Raw genomic sequence first — 25954 nt, 5'->3', positions numbered from 1 at the left:
TTGCGTTCGTTCATCGTATCAAAAAGGATTTGCATGTTGCGATATCGACTGCGACGCCGGATGTGTGTCACTTTCGATTTGACCCCATCGACATCGCACGTGCAATGTCGCAACGTGCAAAGCCGCCCTTAGAGTCTCCCTTCAACCTTAAAAACTATGAAACTATGAATCTATAGGTATTAATAATGACTGATATGTAGATCTAGTGATGGTAACAAATACAAATCAGTCAACCCGGGGAAGACATCATGTCTCTAAGAAGCGCATTATATCTCCCAATCAGTGGGATCAATGGGGGTAGAGTACTAGAGTACAAAGTGCCGGCCATTCTGGCAGATGGATGTGAGGCAAGTCAAAGGCAGATAAGATGGTCGGGAGATCCCCCAAGTTATTAAATACTGCATAGTGGCCATCTTTGCTGCAAGTTGTTGAAATGGGAACCTCCACCGGTAGGAGATCCCTTGGTCTTGAAGTAGCTACGGGAGCTGTCGTAAGCCTCTACGAAGTTGAAGTGTATGCCTGGCCAAATCTGGGAGAGTAACAATGTCACAGCCTTCTAGTTGCATTTTCTTTTTAGTTATTGCAGCTTGCAAAAATGAATGTGGCACACGACGTCACGTGGTCTTGAGGATGTGGGACCAAGAGCTCAGTGAATTCTATCCATTTCAATAAGATCGTCCTTCTATCCAAGTAAATTACAGAATAAAGTATTAATGGCTTTCTCGAAAATATAGGAAGGGATTTCTTCAGACAGGCCACGAATTTGAAGAATATTTCGTGTGCAACGGTTCTCTATGTAATCTAAGTGTGTTAGAATGGCTTATATCTCAGTGGTATCTTCAGATATAATGAGGTGCTGGTTCTCTATTCTGTGATGTAAGGACACTATGTCAGACTGTAGGTCATCCACTCTGTTGACCACTTGTGTAATGTCCTTTTGTACAGAATCAATGCCCAGGCCTGTATCTCTTCTAACCTATTAAACTTGGCCACCAGGTTCTGCTTTGTGGATATAGAGCACAGATGTTCTCTCTAATCCCACTCATCTCCAGAGCACTGGGTGAGGGAATCCACCGCTGAGGAGCCCGATACTGCTGCCAAGGGATAAGTGCACAGGACCACAGTCAGCTCAGAGCCTGAGTCAGAGAGCAGAGACTCAGTGATGTGGTTTGGCACCGTCTCCTGTAGTGAGGGAGCAGGACTGTGGTGTAGGTAGTGTGAGATACCTACTTCTGATGTCACCAATCTCGGGCTAGGAGTTGAGGATGTTTTCTTGCAGAACCTCTGCAGGTATACGTCATATCAAGCCATCAGCAAGCCATGCCCTCTTGTGTGTCTTGCTTTAAATAAAGTTACTTTGCTTTTCCTGGTATTTGGCTTTGACAAAACTGTATTGATATACTTATGTGCGGATTACATGCTTTTTTGATACGTCTCTGCAGCGGAAACACACGAAAAAGCACATGTGGGGTTTTTTTACCTGCAGATTTTCCCCGTCTATTGCAAGTCTATGGGGAAAATCTGCACAGAAAACGCAGAGTACCAACAAGTCAAATTGACATGTTGCAGATTTGCAACACGCACCACAAGTCAGTTTATGCTGAGTAAAAAAGAAGCATAGTGTGCATAATGTTTCTATAAATTCTGTCCACTTTGCTAAAACTGCAGTACACTGCGTTTTTGAAAACTCAAAAATACGCAGTAAAAAACCCCTAAGGCTATGTGCATACGTGGCGTTTTTTTTCCATGTATTTTTCCTTGCTTTTTTTAATCAATAGAAGAAAGGAAAAAGCAGTCTATGAGAATCGTGACTTGTTGCGCACACACTGCTTTTGTTTTCTTGCAGATTTTGTTGCTGAAAAAAGAAGCAGCATCTCAATTGTTTCTGCGTTTATTTCCTGCATTTCTATAATCCCTTGCAATACTTTATCACTACAGGGGATTATAGCGCAGCACTTCGCCTCACACACTATGCATACAGCATGGTGTGTGAGGCTCTCCATAGCTCAGTAACCCAGCATCGTCATTGTGACGACCCAGAGTTACTAAGGCAGCGATTGGGTCCCTGTGATCGCATTCCAAGGACCCAATCGCCAGGGAGAGGTAAGCAATCCCTGTCGCTGCCTTCTGAATGCTAAGATCACATTGATTGCAGCATTTAGGGGGTTAAACTGCCAGGAGCGGCGTGGTCACCGCTCCCGGCAATGAGAGCTGGGTCGCAGCTGTAACATTAGCCGGACACCGGGCGGTGATAGTGGGGGTACAGCACCTGAACCTTCCCTGCGATCTCCATGACTTGAAAAAGCACAAAAAGAAGCAGGGAAAACACACATGAAAAAACACACAAACGCAATTAAAAAAATGTGCATTTTTTTAATGCGTTTTTCTTGCCAAAACATGCTTTTTTATGTGCACATAAAAAAGCAACGTGGGCACATAGCCTAAAACTCATCATGGGAATGTAGCCTAATAGATCGCTCAGTGTGCATAGGCTATTTACACAAGATGATGCACCACCAAGAATAATGGCTTCAAAAAGATCATTTCACTCAATGAATGAGCATTTTGTTTGCTCTCCGGGTGATCGGCAGCCTGTTTACACTGCAAGGTAATTGTGAAACTAACTAGTGTTTTGAAGAATGCTTATTCACAATTAGTTGTGCATGCAACTTTAGTAGTAGACTGAATTAAGCTATTTATTCTCTTGTACTTTTCATGCCTAAGAACGTAGATTACTTATTTAATTACCATCTAAACCAAGAATATACTGTATATACACATTTCTTATGCTGAAAAAGACCCCATCGATTCATACTCAAGTGAGGGTCCCACTTCCGGATTAACAGATGCACTTATTTCCCCCCAAAAGTGGGGGGGAAATGGGGCTACGTCTTATAATTTGGATAAAGCTTACCGGGTCGGCGCGATGGGGGTCACAGGACGGAGAGTCGGCGATACTGTGGCTCAGGGGTGTTGTGGTGGTATCACAGCTCAGGAGGGTCGGTGATACTGGCGGCTCAGGGATGTCGTGGTGGGTGCCATTGCACCTGCTGGCTTGCAGCGGACCCCATTGAGCCTGACGGCGGGCTCCGTTGAGCCCACCGGGAGTGTATGCGATAGACTTCAAGCAAATGGAAGTGGCAAGTGTGCAGATTAAGATCTCTGAGATCTCAATCTGCACATGCTCTGCTTCTGCGGCCATTTTCTTGAAGTCTATGTCGTCAACCTCCAGCAGGCTCAATGGAGCCTGCATCCCACTGGCAGGTTCAATGGCACCCACCGTGACACTCCTGAGCCTGCAGTATTGCCAACCCTCCTAAGCAGCGATACTCCTGAGCCCAAAGTATTGCCGACCTTCCATCTTGTGACCCTCCTGAGCCACGGACACCGCCGTCCTCCGAGCCTGCTGCATCGATGACCCAGCCTCCTGAGCCACTCTATCGTCACCGTCGCGTCGCCCTGGTGATCTAATATAAGATGAACTAGGACTATAAGATGGACCACTATTTTATCATTAAAAATTATTTTTTCCAATTTTCCTTCTCTAAATTTGGGGTGTGTCTTATAATCCTAAGCTTATGCTTGAGTTAATAGGTTTTCCCAGTTTTTCTTGGTAAAATAAGGGGCCTCGGCTATTACTTGGGTCAACTTATACTCAAGTATATACAGTACTTTCTTCACGGAGATAATGTATAAATATATAAGGCATTGTTTTGTATCTGTGAAGCTATGCTATGCAATTTTAAAATGGAGACGCTGAGCTCTGGAAGCGTTTTCTATTATTTAATTCCATATTGTCATGTGTGTAAAAAATGATTTTTAAGCTTGCATAAGGCTCTGGCTACATGGCGGAATTTGTCGTGCAACAGCAATTTTCAAAAGAGTTTCGTGATAAAAACCATTTCTGGATCTTGTCTGTGACTTGCTGTCATGCAACTATTTCAAAGCTCTGATTTTGCTGCAACATAAAATAGCCAGGTTGCGAATTGTTGTATGTCACTTCTGACTTGCATTGAAGTCTATGGCAAGTGAGTCGCTCGTGACAGAAAACTTAACTCATATGGAAAATCTGCGACTCAGTAAGGCTAAGTTAACATTTCCGTTGTTTTGCATCAGTCACATGCGTTGCTTGACGCATGTGACTGATGCGTTGTACAACGGATGACAGCGGTGACAAAGAAAAGAATTTCTTTGTCAGACTCCGTTGTGTGCGGGGGGCGGAGTTCGGGGGCGGAGCTGAGGACGTCAGTGCCGCGGTCTGCATGGCTGGGGACAGGTGAGTGTGTGTGTGTGTGTGTCTATATTTGTGTGTACATGCGGAGTGCGTGAGGGGGCGGAGCCGAGCGGGCCGTGGAGCTGAGGACGTCAGTGCCGCGGGGACTGCAGGGCTGGGGACAAGTGAGTGTGTGTGTGAGTGTGAGTGTGTGTCTGAGTGTACACATGCGGAGTGCGGGAGGGGGCGGAGCCGAGTGGTGAAGTGTCGGCCTCCTTGCACACTGTATCTAGGGTAAATATCGGGTATAAGCAAAGCACTTTTTGCTTGGTTACCCGATATTTATCTTGGATACCAGCTCAGCGCGGGCTCCCTGCACCCGTAACCACTGTAAATATTGGGTAACTAACCAAAGCGCATTGCTTGGTTACTCGATGTTTATCCTGGTTACGGGGGCGGGGAGCCAGAGAGCGCATGTGCAGCGAAATCCTACGGATCGCGCTGCTCAAAAAACGTTACATGCTGTGTTGCTCCCACCCGGCGGTCAGTTGAAAAGCGACTGACCGCGACGCAGCAGATGCAACGCAGCATCATCAGTCACAATCCGTCACTAATAGAAGCCTATGGGGAAAAACAGGATTCCTGCAAAATATTTTGCAGGATACCGTAATTCCTCAAGGCTACGGATTGTGACTGATACAAAACAACGGAAGTGTGAACTTAGCCTAATGCAGTCACAAGATGGCACAAATCGTAATGCGACACCATAGGTAATCATTAAAGGGAACCTGTCACCAGATTTTAACCTATTAAACTAAAAGAATCACCTTCTGCAGCTCCTGGGCTGCATTCTATGAAGGTGCACCTTGGCCCTGACACCCCTTCCAGACCCCAAAATTAACTTTATAAAACTTGGCCATTAGGTATGCTAATTACCTGTGTTGGTCAGATGGGCGAGCTCATTTTCTGCTCCTTTCCCCCCTCATGCCGCTGATCGCCGTCCTCCTTCCTTGATTGACGGGATAACACCCTCCGTCATCCTCCTCTTTGCATTTTCAAATCTCGCGCCTGTGCAGTTAGATCGGCTCGCGCAGGAGCAGTTCGCTCTGCCATATCGCGGCCAGAGCAGAAAATATAGCTGCCCTAGCTCGCGCCGGTGAGCTAAATGCGCAGGCGCGAGATTATGGGCGGGTACGAGCATGGCGCTGGTGAAGTCGGCGCTGTGCATGACCTCACTTTTGATGCCATTTTTACCCATTTCCCTGTGTGAAAATGTAAAATCTGGGGTACAACAAAATTATTGTGTTATAAATGTAATTATTTTTTCTTCACCACCAAGGTAAAAAAATTCTGTGACACACCTGTGTTGTCAATATGATCATTGCACCTCTAGATTAATTAATTGAGGGGTGTAGTTTGTAAAATGGGGTCACTTACGAAGGTTTCTGCTGTTTTGGCACTTCAGTAGCTCTGCCAATGTGACATGGCACCTGCAAACCATGACACCCAAATCTGCCCTTTAATGTGGCTCTCCTTCCCTTCTGAGCCTTACACTATGCCTGAAAATTAGTTCTTAATTACAAGTGCCATTGGTGCACTCAAATGTAATGAACAACAAGCTGTGTGGTCCATTTTTTCCTATTAACCATTATAAAAAAAACAAACTTGAGACTAAAGCAATACTTTAGTGAAAAAAATCCAATTATATTTTCTTCTCTACCCAATCGTACAAAATTCTGTGAGGCACATGTGGTGTCAACATGCTCACTGCAGCCCCAGATTAATTAATTGGTGGGGGTGTGGTTTGTAAAGTGGGGTAATTTATGGTAGAGTTCTGCTTTTCTGGCTTGTCAGGGGCTTAATCAATGTGATATGACACCCTCAAACCATTTCAGGAAAATCTGCACTCCTATATGGCTCTTCTTCCTTTCTGAGTTTTGCTCTGGGCCAAAAAAGTATTTTATTGACCATAGATGGAATATTGGCATGGTGAGAAAAAATTGTATAACAAATTGTACCATTCATTTTGTTCTATTTCCCCTCTTGAAAATTAAAAATTTGAAGCCAAAGTAACATTTTAGTAAAAAAAAAAGATAATTTATATTTACTCATCCCGATGTTAAACAATTCTGTCGATCGCCTGAGGGTTAAGAATATTCACTACTCCACTAGATGGATTCCGTGAGAGGTGTAGTTTTCCAAATGGGGTCACTTGTGGGGGTTTCTGCTATTTTGGCATGTCAGGAGCTCTTGAAATGTGACATGGTGTTCGCAATTTATTCCAGCCAAAATAGCACTCCTTTTCCTATTTGTGCCATATGCCATATTGATGCACTCAGGAGAAATTGCACAATAAATTTTGTGGTCCATTTTTTTTCCTGTTACTTTTGTGAAAATAAACAATTTGGGGCTAGGGCTGAGTGGATCCGCATTGTAAAAATCCAGATAGGCGAGGTTTCAAAGATTTCCGGGTGCCGGACCCAGATCCGTAATTCTGGGTGCACTATCCGGACCTGGCACTGGCGAAAATAATTAAAAATTAAAGAAAAACAGGAATAAAACGTTTCATACTTACCGAGACTCGGTGTCATGGCGGCACACTGCTTCCGGGTCGCACGTTCACTTCTTGTACTGTGCATCATATACACATAGCTTTCTGTGTTTTCCCCGCCCACCGGCTGTCCTCTCATCTGTGATTGGTTGGAGGCACACGCACAGCCAGCCTGTGACAGTATCTAACTGCCGTGCAGTCATCACGGCTCAGTCATTGGCTGCACAGCCACCGGTTGTGCTCTATGGCCGTTGACTACGTAGCAGAGCTGAAACGGTGTGGGACCTCGTGTGGATTACGCCGGACCTGTAGGGTGTTGGGGGTTAATAAAATGGTGATGGAGGGTGTGCGTTTTTTACTTTATTCCAAATAAAGGATTTTTCTCTGTGTCTGTTCTTATTTACTTTCATTTACAGGTTAATATGATGCAGGATCTCATAGATGCCTGTGCCATTACTAACCTAGGGTTTAGTAGCAGCTGTGCGCTGCTATTAACCCTTTATTACCCCGTTTGGCACTGCACCAGGCCAACGGGCAGAGCCGGTATTGCATCGAGATTGTCACATCTAATCGATGCGGCAATACCGGGCGGCTGCTGGCTGAGAATACCAGCCCCCAGCCAGCATTATCATGGCTGGGTATCAAAATTAGGGGGCATCACACATTGTTTTTTTTTTCATTTATTTAAACAAATTTTTTAAAAAAAGCTGCATCACCGACACAGCCGTGCACATTTCTGACAGGAGCGTGCATGTGTTTCTTGATACATAAACGCTCATGCTCAGAGAGTGCAGGCTGTGCCGGCTGATGTCATGTCAAGCTTGTATGAGTCTGACAGCACATCACCGGCACAGCCGCGCACACTTCTGACAGGAACATGCATGTGTTTCTGAAAGACATGCACGTTCACCATACTTACCCACAGACACTTGCACTGCTTTCCGGGACCATTGGCCGTCCTGACACCTGTGATTGGTTGCAGTCAGCTGGCACATTGACACTCAAGGTGGAGGCACGTCTAACTGCAACCAATTACACGTGCCGGTGGGAAGGCAAAACAGTGAATATTGAATTGTTGACTCCGGAAGGGAAAAGCATAACCCGGAAGAGGTTTCCTGCCATGACACAGCCTCGGGTGAGTATCCTGCGCATGCTCCTACCCCCCCTACACCCTCCACAAACGTTTTGCAGATTTGATCAACTTTATTTAGGCTAAAGCAACATTTTTGTGGGAAATATGTGGGTTTTTTTCTTTTCACGGCTCAGTGTTATAAAATTCTGTGAAGCACATGAGTGTTTAAATGGTCACCACACATATAGATAAATTCCTTGTGTGGTCTAGTTCTTAAAATAGAATAACTTTTGGGGGCTTTCCACTGTTTAGGCACATTAGGGGCTCTATTCAATTCCATCCAATTTTGCGTTCAAAAAGTCAAATGGTGCTCCTTCCCATCCAAGCCCTGCCATGAGCCCAAATAATAGTTTTTCACCACATATGGTGTACTAAAGAAATTGCACAACAAATTTTGAGATCCATTTTCTCTTGTTACCCTTGTAAAAATAAAAAAATTGGGCTAAAGCAACATTTCTGTTGGAAAAATTGAATTTTTTTATTTTCATGGCTCAAATGTATAAATGTATAAAATTCTGTGAAGACCTGGGGGTTCAAGGTGATCACCGCACATCTATATGAATTCCTTGAGTGATGTAGTTTCCAAAGAGGGGTCAATTTGTTTTTTTTCTCTGTTTAGTCACATCAGGGGCTCTGCAAACACTACATGGCATCCGCTATCTATTCCAACAGATTTTGCATTCCAAAAGTCAATTGGCGCTTATTCCCTTCTGAGCCCTCACGTGCGCTCAAACAGGAGTTTTCCACCACATGTGAGGTATTGGAGTACTCAGGAGAAATGGCACAACAAATTGTATAGACCACTTTCTCCTATTACCTTTGTGAAAATTCAAATTTTGCAGTTAAAGGAACATTTTTGTGGGAAAAAGTTAAATTTTGATTATTCTTTTTCCTTCCACATTGCTTTAATTCCTAAAGGGTAAATAAACTTCTTGAATGTGGTTTTGAGCATTCTGAAAGGGTCAATTTTTACAATGGTGTCACTTTTTGGTATTTTCTGTCATATAGGCCCCCTCAAAGTCACTTTAAATGTGATGAAGTTCTTTTGTTGAAAAATGAGAAATTACTGATACACCTTTAACCCTTCTAACTTCCTGACAGAAAAAAATGATGTTTCAAAAATGGTACTGATGTAAAGTAGAAATGTGGTAAATGTTATTTTTTAATTATTTTGTGTGCTATAACTCTTTGGTTTAACCCCTACACCCCCAGGTAATGTTCCATCTTTGCTTTTTGCTCCCCTTCTTCCAAGAGATGTAACTTTATTATTTTTCCGTCAATCTTGCTATATGAGGGCTTGTTTTTTGGGGGATGAGTTGTACTTTTAAATAAAGCCATACATTTTACCATATAGTGTACTGAAAAAAAGCAAAAATTTCCAAGCTCGGAAAAATTGCAAAAAAGTGCAATTGCACGATTGATTTAGGGGTATTTTTTTCACCATGTACACTATAAGGTAAAACTGCTATGTCAGTATGATGCCTCAGGTCTGGTAAGTTCGTAGATACCAAATATGTTAGGTTTACGTTTATCTAAGGGGTTAAAAAATTCAGAAGCTTGTCCAAAAAAGTTAGACATTTTTTGCACTATTTTCCATGACCCGTAGCGTTCTCATTTTTGTGGTGATGGCTTATTGTTTGCATCTGGAGCTGATGTTTTAATGGAACCATTTGTGCGCAGATGCTACGTTTTGATAGCCTGTTATTGCATTTTGTGCAAAATTTGTGAAGACCAAAAAAATTTAATTTTGGAGTTTGGAATTTCTTTGTCGCTAAGCCGTTTACCAATTAGATTAATTGATTTTTTATTTTGAATGATCGGGCATTTCTAAATGCAGCGATACCAAATATGTGTATTTTTTAACCCTTGAATTCAATGGGGTGAATGGGGAGAGATTTGAACTTTAGGTCTTTTTATTTTTTTTATCTTTTAAAACTTTTTTTTGCATTACTAGTGCCCCTAGGGGACTATGTGGTTCAGCAGTCTGATTGCTGATTGATTTCTGTTGATCAGAGCTGCACAGCTCTGATCAGCAGAACTGATGTGTTCCTGTTACAGTTGCTGTTCTGCCATCTATAAGGCCGGTGTCACACTTGCGATTTCCTGGCATGTATCTCGCATGCATCACCCGTCACGGACTCACACTCTCCTAAAGATACCAACCAACCCGCTCCTGTGAGCAGAGTGTGAGTCCGTGATGGATGATACACCGCAAAACTCGCGCGAGATACACGCGAGGCAATCGCAAGTGTGACACCGGCCTAACAGGAACTACGTCATGATAGCAACAAGAGTCCTCACATCGCTACCATGACAACTATCTGCTCCCTGTGATCGTGTCACTGGGCCTTCAATGGAGGCGGGGAAAGGTGCATTCCCTGCTGCGGGAATTAAAATCGTGCTGTCACATTTTGACAGCGTGATTTAAGGGGTTAACAGGCATAGGTGGATTGCTGATCCACCGTGCGGGGATCACCACTGACTCACTACAGCAGCCAGAGGTGATCACCCCTTCATGATTTAGGATGTACCGGTATGTGAAGGGGTTAACACTAGAACTACTGAGGTAGTCATTTTGACTACTTTGCACCATGTACAGTCAGGGCCAGAAATATTTGGACAGTGACACAAGTTTTGTTATTTTAGCTGTTTACAAAAACATGTTCAGAAATACAATTATATATATAATATGGGCTGAAAGTGCACACTCCCAGCTGCAATATGAGAGTTTTCACATCCAAATCGGAGAAAGGGTTTAGGAATCATAGCTCTGTAATGCATAGCCTCCTCTTTTTCAAGGGACCAAAAGTAATTGGACAAGGGACTCTAAGGGCTGCAATTAACTCTGAAGGCGTCTCACTCGTTAACCTGAATCAATGAAGTAGTTAAAAGGTCTGGGGTTGATTACAGGTGTGTGGTTTTGCATTTGGAAACTGTTGCTGTGACCAGACAACATGCGGTCTAAGGAACTCTCAATTGAGGTGAAGCAGAACATCCTGAGGCTGAAAAAAAAGAAAAAATCCATCAGAGAGATAGCAGACATGCTTGGAGTAGCAAAATCAACAGTCGGGTACATTCTGAGAAAAAAGGAATTGACTGGTGAGCTTGGGAACTCAAAAAGGCCTGGGCGTCCACGGATGACAACAGTGGTGGATGATCGCCGCATACTTTCTTTGGTGAAGAAGAACCCGTTCACAACATCAACTGAAGTCCAGAACACTCTCAGTGAAGTAGGTGTATCTGTCTCTAAGTCAACAGTAAAGAGAAGACTCCATGAAAGTAAATACAAAGGGCTCACATCTAGATGCAAACCATTCATCAATTCCAAAAATAGACAGGCCAGAGTTAAATTTGCTGAAAAACACCTCATGAAGCCAGCTCAGTTCTGGAAAAGTATTCTATGGACAGATGAGACAAAGATCAACCTGTACCAGAATGATGGGAAGAAAAAAGTTTGGAGAAGAAAGGGAACGGCACATGATCCAAGGCACACCACATCCTCTGTAAAACATGGTGGAGGCAACGTGATGGCATGGGCATGCATGGCTTTCAATGGCACTGGGTCACTTGTGTTTATTGATGACATAACAGCAGACAAGAGTAGCCGGATGAATTCTGAAGTGTACCGGGATATACTTTCAGCCCAGATTCAGCCAAATGCCGCAAAGTTGATCGGACGGCGCTTCATAGTACAGATAGACAATGACCCCAAGCATACAGCCAAAGCTACCCAGGAGTTCATGAGTGCAAAAAAGTGGAACATTCTGCAATGGCCAAGTCAATCACCAGATCTTAACCCAAGTGAGCATGCATTTCACTTGCTCAAATCCAGACTTAAGACGGAAAGACCCACAAACAAGCAAGACCTGAAGGCTGCGGCTGTAAAGGCCTGGCAAAGCATTAAGAAGGAGGAAACCCAGCGTTTGGTGATGTCCATGGGTTCTAGACTTAAGGCAGTGATTGCCTCCAAAGGATTCGCAACAAAATATTGAAAATAAAAATATTTTGTTTGGGTTTGGTTTATTTGTCCAATTACTTTTGACCTCCTAAAATGTGGAGTGTTTGTAAAGAAATGTGTACAATTCCTACAATTTCTATCAGATATTTTTGTTCAAACCTTCAAATTAAACGTTACAATCTGCACTTGAATTCTGTTGTAGAGGTTTCATTTCAAATCCAATGTGGTGGCATGCAGAGCCCAACTCGCGAAAATTGTGTCACTGTCCAAATATTTCTGGACCTAACTGTATTTCTATATAGGTGTTACGAGTCCAGTAGTTCTAGTGTTAAAGGCATACAAATTAAAAGTTTGAATATTCCGTTACTTTCTTAAATAAACACAAAAATAGTGTCCTAAATTTACCACTAACATAAACTACAATGTGTCACACACAAAAAAACGTCTGAGAATCACTGGGATCCATTGAAGCTTTCCAGAGTTATTACAGCATGAAGTGACATTGGTCAGAATTGTAAAACTTGGCCTGTTCAGGAAGGTAAAAACAGGATGGGGGGGTGAAGGCGCTAATAAATTTAAGGCCCAATAGAAAATAAAAACAATCTATATTCACCTTCTGCAGCGGCATTGTTCTAGTGATGTAGGTGTTGCTATTCTCAGCAGGTTTCATGACATTGTTGTGTCATGTGACTGCTGCAGCAAATCAGCAGTCACTAACTGGCTGCAGCCTTTATTATTTTATCAGACGGAATGTCTACTCTGATGAAGCATTGATGAGCTGCAGCTAATCAGCTGTCATGTAAATGAACAATGTCACATGACTCACCGGAAGCAGCAGTGCTGATAATGATGGTATGGCACCGCGGTGGGAGGGGAATGTAGATTTTTTTTATTTTCTATGTGGCCCCGAAATGATTAAGCAGGGGTTGTGCTGGGGTGAACAACCCATGTAATGTGTATGGGGGTATTAATGGCAATGTTGCTTGAGCTAGTCTGGTAATTCTCATTAGTCACCCTTATCTGTTCTTCATCCTCTGTCATTCACACTTTATTTTCTGTGTAATATTGGGAAGAGAACAGTTAATTTGTTATCTTCTGTAGTCTGGAGACTACTTGAATATTCTTAGGCTGGCAGTACCCATAAGATAGCTGTCACTTGTGTGGTCAAAATTTATTTTTCCAGGCCCCCCCCCCCCCAAAGTATTGGCCATATTAAGTCAAACAGTCTACTGCCGGGAGTTCAGAGATCTCCACATTAGATGGTCAGCTGGTGCTCTAGAAATCAACAGGCTCTGCTTACAATATTGGCAGCTAATTGTTGGGATTGCACACAGATTTTGACCTCAGGTCAGGCTGAACCAATTTCAATCTAAATTACATGACTAAAAATTGTTTGTATCATGACAACTTCTATTTTATGACACTTTCCAAGTGTATATTGTGAAATCTGTATCATCTGCCTGGAATTATATATCTGATTAACATTATATTCCCCCGGGGCATTTTTACTGAGACCCTTCTGCCTTAAATATGCTGCAGCAAAATCTTTGTAAAAAATGCTACATATAAAGAGACTCTGTCACTAGGTTTTTGCTACTTCATCTGAGAGCAACAAAAAGTAGGGAAAGAGCCCCTGATTCTAATGATGTATCACTTAGTTTACTGGGTGCAGATGCACGGATCGATCCAGATGAGCCAGTTCTGGTATGAAGTACGTATACACAGAGTAAACTCCTTCTACGGTGTCCAAAAGTGAAACTACTCAGAATTCCTTATAGGGCAAGGACATGTAACATACACAGCCAATGACGCATGCCCTTGCTTGTGTGCAAAAAATGCACTTTGCTGTGGGTGCGTGCGTGTGTGTGATTGGCTGACAGCCTGCACCGCCCCACTGTACGCGTGGTTAGGAAAAAAAATGGAGATCGCCATTATTTCAGGAACCTCCAACCCTCCCCCCTCACACACCAGCCTCCATCATCCCCGCACACACCGGCCCCCATCATCCCCGCACACAGTGGCCCCGTCATCCCTGCACACACTTGTCCCCATCATCCCCGCACACACCGGCCCCCGTCATCCCCGCACGCATCGGGCCCCATCATCCCCGCACACACCGGCCCCCGTCATCCCCGCACACACCGGCCTCCATCATCACCGCATACACCGGCCCCGTCATCCTCGCACACACCGGCCTCCATCATCCCCGCACACACCAGCCTCCAATATCCCCGCACACACCGGCCCCCATCATCCCCGCACACACCGGCCCCCATCATCCCCGCACACACCGGCCCCCGTCATCCCCGCACACACCGGCCTCCATCATCCCCGCACACAACGCCCCCGTCATCCCCACACACAACGCTCCCATCATCCCCGCACACACCGGCCTTCATCATCCCAGCACACACCGGGCCCCACCATCCCCGCACACACCGGCCTTCATCATCCCAGCACACACCGGGCCCCACCATCCCCGCACACACCGGCCTCCATCATCCCTGCACACACTGGCCCCCGTCATCCCCGCACACACCGGCTCCATCATCCCCGCACACACCGGACCTCATCATCCCCGCACACACCGGCCCCTGTCATCCCTGCATACATTGGCCCCCATCATTCCCGCACACACCGGCCTCCATCATCCCCGCACACAACGCCCTTGTCATCCCCGCACACACCGGCCTCCATCATCCCTGCACACACCGGCCTCCATCATCCCCGGACACACCGGCCCCCGTCATCTCCGCACACACCGGCACTACCTGAGTGAAGTCTCCGGTGACAGCGCGGCTCACTTCAGTTGCTGCATGGAGCTGACACAGAGCGTTTGTGTTCCACGCCGATCCCTGTCAGCTTCATGGAGCAGAGCTGAAAGCGTCGTGTGGATTATTTCGGACCTGGATGGGTGTTTGGGGTTAATAAAGTGGTAAATGAGGGGGGGTTTTTGTCTTTTATTCCAAATAAAGGATTTTTTGTTGTGTGTGTTTATTTACTTTCACTACGGATTAATCATGGAAGGTATCTCGGGGAGACACCTGCCATGATTAACCTAGGACTTAGTGGCAGCTATAAGCTGCCATTTAACTCCTTATTACTCCGATTGCCACCGGACCAGGGCAATTCGGGATGAGCCGGGTAGAGTCCCGGGACTGTCGCATCTAATGGATGCGGCAATTCCGGGTGGCTGCTGGCTGATATTGTTAGGGTGGTGGGCTCCCCATAACGTCGCGTTCCTCATACCAGCCTTCAGCCGTGTGGCTTTTTCTTGGCTGGTATCAAAATTGGGGGGACCACGTCTTTTTTTTTAAATTATTTATTTATTTTAGTGCACGATATCGACCCGCCCACCGGAGGCTGTGATTGGTTGCAGTGAGACAGCTGTCACTCAGCGTGGGGGTGTGTCTGACTGCAACCAATCATGGGCGCCGGTGGGCCTCGAAAGCAGGGAATACGAGATTGAATAATGAGCGGCAGCCATTTTCAAAAGAGGAAAAGCCGCCGGAGCTTTGTGACAGCCGTGCAGCTGATCGGTGAGTAGGAAAGAGAGAGGGATTGTGCTGGGAACACAGAACATATGCAAATACACAACGTGCGCACATAGCCTTAATGTGAAAAGCCACGCTTTTGGTGATCGAACCGTTATCGAACGTTAACTCGGACTGTCGAACGTGAAGCAAATCATTCTAGTTCATCGAGCAACTTGATCTTCGCCAAAAACAACTCAAATTTGAAATTGGCGAACGGTTCGATTCACACACCGCTCATTTCTAGTGATAACACCTTCATTGTGTGAAAACAACAGCACACAGCTTAATAAGTGAAACATCCTTGAATTCAGTGTTTAACCCCTACATCATGCTGTTCTTAGATTAGCAAAAACCTGGTGATAGATTCTTTTTAGCTATGTAATGTTTCATAAAGTTATCAAACCTTTTCATTGCAAAGGGTGAAATCATCACATTGTAATGATGAAATCCACAATAAGAATCTGCAGCACAACTTGACATGCTGCAGATCGCATTCTCACAGTGCTGCTTAATTTATGCTACAGATATTTTCCACAACATTAGCACATGTGTTATCTTAAAATCTGGACAGAAAATCTGCTGTGTTTACGCACTGTGGAACTGCACCTTAAATCTTTTTCTCTGAAAACCATGACATTTGGTAGCATATGAGCAAGGATCTGAATTCTGGGGAACAGTAACATTTTACTTAAATATTGTGATCATTTAGTAGCTTGGGTCAGAGATGTAAATTATGTAATTTTTTTAAAACATTTTACACAAGACATTTTTAATGAGTAGAGGATCTTTTTTTTCCTCATTTTTCAACATTTTATTTTCAACTTTTTTTTTACTGTCACCAAAGGACTAAAACCTGTTTTATAAGCCTGATTGTTTATATGTAATACACAGCAATACTTCTGCACTGTAGTGTTTTATAACTTACAGCAAAGATGGAATTGCAGCTTAACGTTACCTAGGCCAAAAACTACTACTCCAGCAGGATACAGCTAAGCCCCCTCTAGGTGGAGCCATCACAGGTGCAGAAGGAGCAAATCACACACACGCTTCCAAAATATGGAGGGGGCAATTGCTGGATGGTAAAACTGCACACTGATGGCTTGCATAGAGCGCTATTCACACTTGCAGATGCACAGTCACAAACCCGCAGCCTATTATGCAACGCCCATACTATTAGATCAGGCGGGCTGCCAAACCGTACTCCACTGTGCATCATACAGGGACAAGAACTCTAATATGCAAGACCTAACAAAAAATATATAATGTATAGTGTAGGGACCTACAAGCTCGAGGTTTCCATGACGAGGGTTGTAGGCTTCCGTCTTATGGCCATACCATCAACTAACAACCTCATATTTTTTGGACAGGATACAGCCAGGCCCCTTTTTGTTAGGCCTTGCATATTAGAGTTCCTGTTCTTGTATGATGCACAGTGGAGTATGGTTTGGCAGCCTGCCTGATCTAATAGTATGGGCGTCACCTAATAGGCTGCAGGTTTGTGACTGTGCATCTGCAAGTGTGAATAGCGCTCTATGCAAGCCATCAGTGTGTAGTTTTACCATCCAGCATTCGCCCCCTCCATATTTTGGAAACGTGTGTGTGATTTGCTCCTTCTGCACCTGTGATTCCTTCACCTAGTGGGGGCTTAGCTGTATCCTGCTGGAGTACTAGTTTTTGGCCTAGGTAATGTACAGCTGCAGTTCCATCTTTGCTGTAAGTAATGATATTTATTCCTCTTTTTTGTTGCTTTTTTATACTGTAGTGTTGTATAACTGAATAATGACACTGACAGACACACTATTAAGGTACAATAGAAATTGTAAAATGGTAGGCATGTGGCAACTATTAGCCTCCAGTTGCCTGGCTGTCTTTACATCCCATCAGCTCCCCACAATCACGCTGCAGGGAGCAGTAGGAAACAGAGCGATCCCTCCCCATCTGTTTACCTACCTAGATCCTAGATGATGTGGTTGCTGTTGGCCATAGCATCTAACTGGTTAGGAAACTGAGATCTAAGTTATCTTCTATCCAGTATAATGCAGTACGATCTTGGTATGATGCCACAGATGACATTTATGTAATTCATTTTGCAATAGTTATAAAGCAAAAGTTTATAGTAAAAGTTTATAAAGTAGTTATTTTCCTATTACCAGTGCATCAATGATGTCATTTATAATGAAAAAAAATATTTTTTTCGATGGTCTACAAATTAAAGTTTTCTTCTGAGTTGGACACATTTAAGAGGAGCTAACCATTTTGTTAACACACATTTCCAAAAGGAATACTGTATAATAGATTTGTGCTGTCAGTTAAAAATGGATAACCATAAGGTGTTAAGTCTTGCTGTTCATTCTGTGTCTCCTGCTGATCCATGGACGAGTCAGTGAGAGCTTAGAGCCTAGTGAACTGGAATATAGAAGAATACGTTCATAGTTTGCCGTCAGCAGAAACGTAAACAATGAGGTCTGAACTACAGCTTCTAGCTCTATTGTCCTAAACAAGATCCACATATAACCCGTGCCCCACCAAGAGGACCTCGTCAGATAACATTCACCAATGTGACATTTCGAGGGACATCGCAACCCATAGTTTGTATAGTTCTGTTTGTGTTCTAGCTAAATCTTGCTTATTTTCTACGTCTAACAATAAATGCCAGCTTTCTTAATGAGATAAAGTTTTACTTATCATTACCATAAGAATAACCAGAAGATATCTTTCTACTACTTAAAAAATAATAACACAGAATATAAATTTGTATTTTCTTTTATTTATGTAACATGATTATTTATCTATATATATAATTGCCTTATTCTGTCTGTCTGTCTGTCTGTCTGTCTGTCTTGCTCCAAAATTGTGTCCTTACGGTGACACAAAGCTGATTGGCCGCTGGGCTCGCCATGGCCCCGCCCCCCCGCACGGATTGGCCACTCGCCCAGGCTGCGCCCTCACACGGATTGGCCGGCCGCTCGCCCAGGCTCCGCCCGCCCCACAGATTGGCCTCTCGCCCCGTCACCCTGCAGGCATTGGCAACTCGGCCACGCCCCGCCCCCCTCACGCAATGTACGCTAGCTCTGGCCCCGCCCCCCCACGCATTCCCCGAACGGACACGGTCACGGAGCCACGACTACCAGGTGAGTACTGTACCCCTGGGAGCCCACATCAGCGTACGCCGCCAAACCAGCCGACACATACCCTCGCATTGCTGGGGCTGGCCGGCGTATGCTGGTGTGGGCTCCCGTGCAAGCGGGGGACGAGATGCGCTGGTAACCATGGTAGCATAGTTACCAGCGCATCAAGGTCCTGCAGCGGCAGAAAATACACACACACACGCACACACATAACAGCACACACACACACATACACACACACATCAGATCACACTCACTCTCACACACACATCACATCGCATTTACATACAACATCCTGGGATATCGCTTGCTTCTCGGCGGCGATATTGTGCTGTAAGCTTCCAGGACCTGCCAGAGGATCACATGGCCAGAAGCATGTGGTATCTCCGGATGTTGTGAGTATGAGCGCGTATGTGCAATATCGTCAATGTGTGTGTGCGTGAGTGTATGCGATCGGATGTGTGTGAGTGTATGCGATCGTGTGTGTGTGAGTGTATGCGATCGGGGGTGTGTGTGTGTGTGAGTGTATGCGATCGGATCTGTGAGTGTCGGCAGAGGAGCACGGCGTGCTGGAGGAGGCTGGGACGAGAGAGGCTGATCCTGGGGAAGGCTGGGATGGGGAGGCTGAGAGAAGAGAGGCTGATGCTGGGGGAGGCTGAGGCTGGGGTAGGCTGGGAGGAGAGAGGCTGATGCTGGGGACCGAAAAGGCATCAGCTGGGGACAGAAAAAGCTGATGCTGGGAGGAGAGAGGCTGATGCTGGGATGAGAGAGGCTGATGCTGGGATGAGAGAGGCTGATGCTGGGGACAGAGAGGCTGATGCTGGGATGAGAGAGGCTGATGCTGGGGACAGAGAGGCTGATGCTGGGAGGAGAGAGGCTGATGCTGGGGACAGAGAGGCTGATGCTGGGAGGAGAGAGGCTGATGCTGGGAGGAGAGAGGCTGATGCTGGGGACAGAGAGGCTGATGCTGGGAGGAGAGAGGCTGATGCTGGGGACAGAGAGGCTGATGCTGGGAGGAGAGAAGCTGATGCTGCGGGCAGAGAGGCTGATGCTGCGGGTAGAGAGGCTGATGCTGGTGCAGCATGGGGGATGGAGCACGATGGGGGGTGTGCAGCATGGGGGATGGAGCACGTTTGGGAGTGCGCAGCATGGCGGATGGACCACGTTTGGGAGTGCGCAGCATGGCGGATGGAGCACTTTTGGGAGTGCGCAGCATGGCGGATGGAGCACGTTTGGGAGTGCGCAGCATGGCGGATGGAGCACGTTTGGGAGTGCGCAGCATGGCGGATGGAGCACGTTTGCGAGTGCGCAGCATGGCGGATGGAGCACGTTTGGGAGTGCGCAGCATGGCGGATGGAGCACGTTTGGGAGTGCGCAGCATGGCGGATGGAGCACGTTTGGGAGTGCGCAGCATGGGGGATGCAGCACGATGCGGAGTGCGGAGTATGGCGGATGGAGCACATTTGGGAGTGCGCAGCATGGCGGATGGACCACGTTTGGGAGTGCGCAGCATGGCGGATGGAGCACGTTTGGGAGTGCGCAGCATGGGAGATGGAGCACGATGGGGGGTGCGCAGCATAGGGGATGGATCACGATGGGGAGTGCGCTGCATGGGGGATGGAGCACGATGGGGAGTGCGGAGTATGGCGGATGGAGCACGTTTGGGAGTGCGCAGCATGGTGGATGGAGCACGTTTGGGAGTGTGCAGCATGGCGGATGGAGCACGTTTGGGAGTGCGCAGCATGGGGGATGGAGTACGATGGGGAGAGCGCAGCATAGGGGATGGAGCACGATGGGGAGTGCGCTGCATGGGGGATGGAGCACGATGGGGAGTGCGCTGCATGGGTGATGGAGCACGATGGGAAGTGCACACCTCCCCCCAACACACACACACACGCGCGCGCGCACTGCACAACACACCACACACACACACACTGGGAACCACAAACAACTGCCCTACACAGACACCCACACACACAGACAACGCTGCACACACAAATATACACACATACCGCACAACACACACATTGCACAAAACATACCTCCCCCCAAAACACACCACACACACACAAACTGCGCAACACACACACAACGCTACAGACACACAGCGCTCCACAAACAACGCAACACACATACAACACCGCTCTCACCCCCCGTCACACCCAGACAACACCCAGAACATGTACAGCGCCCTACACAAACACTTGGTAACTACACACAACAACATTTATATATATATATATATTGTGAGGTAGCGCGGTCGGCTGCGCAGCAGAAGACACGGGATCCAGGCATATAGGTTCACAGCACACGGTGTTTAATGTCCAAACAAAAATCCACAGCAATATACATGTCTCTCCAGCAGAGACTCAGGGAGTTGTGATCACTCCCTCACACCCGGCACACCTGCCCCTCGTTCCTGTTTCCATTTAACCCTTCCTTCAGCCTGTAGGGAAACAGCATTAACCCTAGAGTGAATTTACTTTCTATCATGGAGTGAGCACAACCGGGGCGAGACATACCGGCCGTCATAGATAACCCCGGTCACAGTCTCACATACCCCCCCCCTCAGTTCAAGCGTGCGGGGTTGAACTCCCGCCATCAAACACGGGCCGCGGGACAAGGCATCGGCGTTGACCTGCAACCTACCGGCCCGGTGTTCAACCGTAAACCGGAAGTTCTGCAGAGAAAGGAACCACCGGGTAACCCGGGCATTCCGTTCCTTGGCGGACCTCATCCAGACCAGCGGAGAGTGATCAGTCACCAAGCGAAACTGCCGTCCCAGCAGGTAATAGCGTAGGGACTCCAAGGCCCATTTAATCGCCAGGCACTCCTTCTCCACTACGCTATAATTCCGCTCGGGAGGGGTGAGCTTCCTACTCAAGAAGGTGACGGGGTGTTCCTCCCCCTGAACCACCTGCGACAGCACTGCCCCCAGGCCGACCTCAGAGGCGTCAGTCTGTACTATGAACTCCTTCCGGAAATCAGGGTTGACCAGAACGGGTTGTCCGCACAGGACCCCCTTCAGGGCCCGGAAGGAGTCCTCGGCCTGCGGAGTCCAGCGCACCATGACGGACTTCTTGCCTTTGAGAAGGTCCGTCAAGGCGGCTGATAGTCCCGCAAAATCCTTCACAAACCTCCTGTAGTACCCCACGATACCCAGGAAGGCCCTAACCTGCTTCGTGGTCAGGGGTCTAGGCCACTTCTGGATCGCCTCAACCTTGTTAATTTGGGGCTTAATCACTCCTTGGCCTATCACGTAGCCCAAGTAGCGGGCTTCCGTGAGTCCCAACGCACATTTCTTGGGATTGGCTGTCAATCCGGCTGTTCGAAGCGCGTCCACCACCGCTTGTACCTGTTCCAAGTGGGTCTGCCAATCGGAGCTGTAAATAATGATGTCATCAAGGTACGCTGATGCATACGCCTGGTGGGGTTCCAGCACTAAGTCCATCAACCTCTGGAACGTGGCCGGAGCGCCATGTAACCCAAAAGGCAAGACAACATAGTGGAAGAGACCCTCCGGCGTAACAAAAGCGGTTTTCTCCTTGGCGGACTCCGTCAGTGGCACCTGCCAGTACCCCTTGGTCAGGTCGAGCGTGGTAAAATATCGCGCCTGTCCCAGCCTATCAATCAGCTCATCCACCCGGGGCATGGGGTAGAGATCGAACTTGGATATTTCGTTCAATCTCCGGAAGTCATTGCAGAACCTTAAGGAGCCATCGGGTTTTGGTATTAGGACAATGGGACTAGCCCATTCACTCCGGGATTTTTCGATGACCCCCCAGGCGTAGCATTGTCTTCACTTCTTCTGATATGGCTTGTCTTCGAGCCTCCGGCACGCGGTATGACTTCAGGCGTACCTTCAGGTGGGGCTCGGTGACAATGTCATGTCGTATCAGACTGGTCCTACCCGGCAACTCGGAGAAGACATCGGGGTTCTGCTGAACCAGCCGTCTGGCCTCTCGCCTCTGTTGCTTGGTGAGGGCTTCTCCGATCCTTACTTCCGGTTCGTCCTCTCCGGAGGTCGCTGAAGCCGGGAGTGAACGACCCGAAGAGGAGGGAGATGGGGGAAACTCAACCATCAGGCTTTCCCGTTCCTGCCACGGTTTTAATAGGTTGACATGGTATATTTGTTCAGGTTTCCGCCTACCGGGCTGCAATACTTTATAGTTGACCACCCCAACTTTTTCCTTTATCTCGTAGGGGCCTTGCCACTGAGCCAGGAATTTACTCTCCGCCGTGGGGATTAATACCAACACCCGATCCCCGGGTTTAAAGGTCCGCACGGTGGCTTGTCTATTGTAGTGGCCGCTTTGCGCGGCCTGAGCCTCCTGTAAATGCTCCTTCACAATTGGCATGACCGCGCTTATGCGGTTCTGCATTCCTAAAATGTGTTCAATCACACTTTTATGGGGGGTGGGCTCTTGCTCCCATGTTTCCTTTGCCAGGTCCAACAATCCCCGGGGATGTCGCCCGTATAACAATTCAAAAGGCGAAAACCCCGTGGATGCCTGTGGCACCTCTCGGATGGCAAACATCAAATAGGGAAGCATCATATCCCAGTCCTTCCCGTCTTTGGAGATCACCCTTTTTAGCATGGTTTTCAGGGTTTTATTGAATCGTTCTACTAACCCATCCGTCTGAGGATGATACACAGACGTACGCAACTGCTTGATCTGGAGTAGCCGGCATAGTTCTTTGGTCACTTTAGACATGAATGGGGTCCCCTGATCCGTAAGGATCTCCTTGGGCAACCCCACCCGGCAGAACACAGAAAACAACTCCCGAGCTATAAGCTTCGCCGCAGTATGTCTGAGAGGTATCGCCTCTGGATACCGGGTGGCATAGTCAACGATCACTAGGATGTGTTGGTGCCCTCGAGCAGACTTTACGAGGGGCCCCACCAGATCCATCCCTATCCGTTCAAAAGGGACTTCTATAATGGGTAACGGCACCAACGGACTGCGAAAGTGGACCAGTGGTGCGGTAAGCTGACACTCCGGGCAGGTTTCGCAGAACCGTTTTACCTCCCCAAAGACCCCGGGCCAATAGAACCGTTGCAATATTCGCTCCTGCGTTTTCTTGACCCCTAGGTGGCCACTCATCAGATGTTTATGAGCCAAGTCGAGGACCCGCCGGCGATACGGCTGGGGCACCACCAACTGCTCCACCCCCACGCCCCGTATTTCATCTACCCGGTAGAGTAAATCCTGTTTAAGAGCGAAATGGGGGTACCTTACCTGGGCACCGGGCAGCTGGGCCACCCCGTCAATTACTAACACCCTATTCCGGGCATGTATTAACGTAGGGTCCTGGAGTTGGGCTGTCCCAAACGCATCCGGGGATGCCTCCAAGTCCGGGATGGGCTCGACCGTCTCAGCCTCTCCTGCCAATACCTCTAGGGGCGACCTATCGGGTTCACATTCTGTCCCTATCATGGGGACCCCTACGGCAGGTGTCCCGGATTCAGGATTGTAGGGCTCAGGCCCCGGACTGACCAATATCGGAGGGGACCTAGGGGTTCCCTTCCATAAAGTCCAAAAATAGGGCAGATCCCGTCCTAGGATCACGTCATAAGGAAGAGTGTTAAGCAGTCCCACCTCATGTTGCACCTGACCGCAAGGTGCTGTGATGGTGACAATCCCCGTGGGATAGTCTCGGCGGTCCCCATGTATGCAAACCACCCCCACGGTACGTCCTGTGGCCTTTACTTTAGCCCTCAAGGTGGATCGCACAAGGGTCACTAAGCTCCCGGAATCCAACAATCCTGTAACCGGACATCCATTCACCTGTATTTGGCACAAGTGGGGCTCAGTCTCTGGGGGAACCAGGTCAGCGGTACACACCACCTGAGCATACATTGAACCCCGCCGGGTAACCCCACAATCCATGGGCTCCGTGGTCAGGGGACACTGGGCTTCCATATGTCCCACCCGCTGGCACCGCCAACATCTAATAGGGAAGGAAACCCCCTTGACACGTTGTCGTTTAGGGTACATGGCCTTCCGGACCTCAGGAACGGCGGGCGCGGCCTCAGCCAGGATGGTAGCGGACTCCTGTACCGGTGTCGGCGGTGGGTCCTTGGCCCTAGGCTTGGAGGGGCCGGACCGACGGGCGGTACGCAAAGTCTCAGTGTCCCGTATCAAGTCCTGCGTAGCCACATGCCGCTCTACCAGGGACACTAATTGGTCCAGGGTACTCGGGTCACCCTGTCCTACCCACCGTTGAACGGTGACGGGTAAAGTGCGCACAAAACGATCCACTACTACCCTTTCCACCATTTGCGCCGGGCTCAGAGTGTCAGGCTGCAACCACTTTTTTACAAGATGTAATAAGTCATAGGCCTGGGAGCGTACGGGTTTGGCTTCCTCATAGAACCACTGGTTTACCCGCTGAGCCCGTACATAGGTATTCACCCCCAACCGAGCCAGTATTTCGGCTTTCAGGGTCACATAGTCAATGGCGTCCTCGGTACCGAGGTCCAGGTACGCTTTTTGGGGTTCCCCCGTCAGATAGGGCGACAATACCTCAGCCCACTGGGGGGTCGGCAGCTTTTCCCGCTCGGCCACCCGCTCAAACACTGCCAGGAACGCTTCCACATCATCCCCCGGGGTCATCTTTTGCAACGCTTGTCTCACCGCTTTCCGGACGCTGCCGTCGTCACCCGGTCCCGGGGTTGTCGCTGCCGGTCCGGCACGGATTGACTTGGCCAGGAGAACCATCTGTTCTTGGTGCCTTTTTTTCCTGCAATTTCAAGGATTGCTGGTGCTGTTGCTGCTGTTGCTCCAACGTCCGGAGCAGGTGGGTATTCACCTGTTGTTGCTGTGCATTAGCCTCTTGTTGTTGTGCATTAGCCTGCTGCTGCTGTGCATTAGCCTGAGCCAAATGCCTTAGTATGTCCTCCATGGCGTCGCTGGGTTTGGGCCGTAGTATAGCTGCTTGAATCCAGGACATGTGCTACCGGATCACCAGAAAAGGAAGTACACCTCACCGGGCTGGCATGCCCGCCGATTCTCCACCATATGTGAGGTAGCGCGGTCGGCTGCGCAGCAGAAGACACGGGATCCAGGCATATAGGTTCACAGCACACGGTGTTTAATGTCCAAACAAAAATCCACAGCAATATACATGTCTCTCCAGCAGAGACTCAGGGAGTTGTGATCACTCCCTCACACCCGGCACACCTGCCCCTCGTTCCTGTTTCCATTTAACCCTTCCTTCAGCCTGTAGGGAAACAGCATTAACCCTAGAGTGAATTTACTTTCTATCATGGAGTGAGCACAACCGGGGCGAGACATACCGGCCGTCATAGATAACCCCGGTCACAGTCTCACAATATATATATATATATAACAAAAATCATACATGAACTACACAATACGTAAATTCTAGAATACCCGATGCGTAGAATCGGGCCACCTTCTAATAATTTAATA

General features: G+C 47.6%; 1 protein-coding gene across 1 annotated transcript in view; it reads left to right on the top strand.

Moving 5' to 3' along the window:
• Positions 1-25954, top strand: part of CAP2 (cyclase associated actin cytoskeleton regulatory protein 2) — a 225896-nt gene that overhangs the window by 114069 nt on the left and 85873 nt on the right. The gene's annotated exons all lie outside the window — the stretch shown is intronic.

The sequence above is a fragment of the Anomaloglossus baeobatrachus genome, chromosome 6 (genome assembly GCF_048569485.1).
Source record: "Anomaloglossus baeobatrachus isolate aAnoBae1 chromosome 6, aAnoBae1.hap1, whole genome shotgun sequence".
Taxonomy (NCBI): Eukaryota; Metazoa; Chordata; class Amphibia; order Anura; family Aromobatidae; genus Anomaloglossus; species Anomaloglossus baeobatrachus.
Note: the sequence above shows the minus strand (reverse complement) of the source record. Positions and strands in the feature narration are given on the sequence as shown.